Genomic DNA, 2,843 nt, shown 5'->3' on the forward strand with positions numbered 1-2,843 from the left:
CCCCATCCATACAATGAGTAACTTTTGTCCTCATGATAACCCTGAGGCTAGATCCCTATGGAGCTAGATCCTTACAGACCCTTCCTTGTCTCCATAGTCAGTCCTGCTGGACTCTTCCAGACATCGAATAATCATCACCTCTCCAATCCCACTGCCTCTGTCCTAATTTAGACCCTGGTTGCGTGCACCTCAGCCTCTGCAATGGCCTTCGTCCCATCTCTAGGCACCATGCACCCTACCGAAGAGTTGGCTCTCATCACATTTCTCCTCTCTCCAAGCCCTTGAGACTTCCTCCTTGCTGACAGACTGAAACTCTAATTTCAAATTCCTCCCTACCTTTCCAGTCGTACATTTTATTTTTCCCATATCAACCTCCTCTGTTATAGCCACACCAGGTTGCTATTTCTACAACTACCTTTGCAAATTCTTACCTTTGTAGATTTGTTTCTTTGCCTTTATTTTGGGATGTGCTTTTTTTTTTCAAAACTCATCACATCTATCTATTTGGAAAAACAACAGAGTAAGTTCCTTGCTCAGACTGAAGGAGCCTGACGAAAGTTTGGTCAGGGAGGGAGTCCTTGTCAGACCTTCACAAATAGGATCCTGCCCATCTTTGAGCTCCAGGAGGCCCCTGCTCTGGAGTACAGTCAACAGAATTTCCTAAATTCCTTCACATGTGTTAGATCAGCTAGGTATACCGCCCACAGCCCCACCCAGAACCTTTAGGTGTCCAAGACCCTGTTTCTCCCCTTCAAGCCCTCCCTGGCCCTCTAATCTACACATGGAGTGGACTAGATGTCCCAAAGAGCTCCAAGACTCACACCTATAGTGTCATCCCTGGGCTCTAATGGAGGACAGCCTGGTAAGTGGATAGCTCCTACTGATAAGTGTGGTCTTTGTTTTGTGGATTTGTGTGAGATTGCGCCACCAAAAAGGTATAGACATGTTGATTTGTGGTGGCTCTTATGGATGCAGGGTGAGTTTGGGGGTCTAGGCTACTGAGGGTCCACTGCTGACTCTTGGACTTGAGCCATGTCTATAGACCTGCACATCAGCTCTCACCCTTATATGCGCTGCTGCTGGTCTGTAACACTTGAGGGACATGAGTCTCATGGCAGGCATCCTTTATCCCCTGTGTCCCCACCCCAGCATCCAGGGAAGTCACCCTGTGTCCTCAAGAGGCTCTGTGTCACAGGGCAGAAAGTCCTCTGGGGGTGGGAGTGGCTTTTGAGACCACTGTTCCAGAATGCCTATGGGCTTTTCTCATCAGTGTCCTCTCTAGCCTCTAACTAATATGCAATGTTATGCTTTTCCAGATCAGTCTTATCCCATGTTGGACAAGGGATAGACATTCCTCGCCTAAGTAGTTTCTCTTCTCATTCCACCCACAGGCTCCTGCCTTCCTTCCCACTGGCGGCAGTCTGCAGAAAGCAGGACATATTCTTTTCTAGGGCTGCTGTAACAAATTACCATAAACTTGGTGTCTTCAAACAATAGAAATTTATTCTCTTACAGTTCTGGAGGCCAAAAGTCTGAAATCAAGGTGTCAGCAGGGCTGGTTCCTTCTGGAGGCTCTGACTGAAAACATGTTCAGTGCTTCTTTCTTAGCTTCTGTGTTGCCAACAACCCTTGGTATTCTTTGGCTTCTAGATGTTTCATTCCAATCTCTGATCCATCTTCACCTGGTATTACTCCCTGAGTGTCTCTGTGTCTCCGAGTTTCCCTCTTCTTGTAAGGACACCACTCACTGGATTTATGGCTCACCCTGATACAGTTTGACCTTATCTGAACTTGATCACATCTGTACAAACCTTATTTCCAAATAAGGTCACATTCACAGGTTCCAGGTAAGCATGAGTCTTAGGGGGACACCCTTCAACCAAACCTACAGCAATTTTGTTAACAATGAAAGAGACCACATGCTAGGAATGCAGTGATTACAGTCTTAGGAGTTTAAGAGAAGACATGGGTGGAAAAATGTATTGTTTTAGGTTTATACAATGTAATTCCAAATGGTAAATTTAACATGATCTGGAAATGAACGATGGCTCATATTTTCCTGCATACTTTGGGTAAGACTAGCATGTGAAGTCCTCCTCAACAGAGCACAGTAACAGCTTTTGAGAGTCATTGGAAGCCAGTGTTCACAGACCTGTGGATGGATGATGCAACGTTATGAGTCAGTGGTATTAGGGAACTGTAGAGGCAAGAAGAGCTGTACTGTTTCAGTACAAGTAGGTTCTGAAGAGCCATGGCATTATGGGTAATAATGGCATTGCCACCTTTTCTCAAGGTGGGGAATATGGAATTAAGAATGGTGTATTTGGCGTTAGTGAACAAGAAAGAAAATGAAAAGGTGGGTTTTGGACTTGAACAGGAAGAGAGGGTGCCTGGATACTATGGGGAATCCTTATGTGCACTGACGAAACAATAAATAAATATGTAAATACCTCTTCTCTACCCATTATTCTAAATCTTCATCATTAAATCACTGTATTTCACATGGGCCATGGATTTTGTAATGCATTTTGAAATCAGGTTGTTTATGTAGACGGGCACTTTACAACAAATATTTGCCTTGTGCCCCGCACATCCTGAATAAAAGCAGTTCTCTCACACAGCCTCCGAGTGCAGTGAGGGCTCTCAATTAAATCACATCCTCAGGATAATTGCACAGCCCTGACCTGGTGCTTGGCTAACTAAGGGAAATCCCAGTGGGGGCCCTAAGTGATTTCCACCTGGGAATTCTCATGAGGGGAATGAGGCAATAAGACAATACAAAAGCAAGGAAGGGGGGGCATAAAGAAAAGATAATTACATAATTATATATATATAATATACTA

This window comes from Phoca vitulina, unplaced genomic scaffold (genome assembly GCF_004348235.1).
Source record: "Phoca vitulina isolate PV1807 unplaced genomic scaffold, GSC_HSeal_1.0 scaffold27, whole genome shotgun sequence".
NCBI classification, from domain to species: domain Eukaryota; kingdom Metazoa; phylum Chordata; class Mammalia; order Carnivora; family Phocidae; genus Phoca; species Phoca vitulina.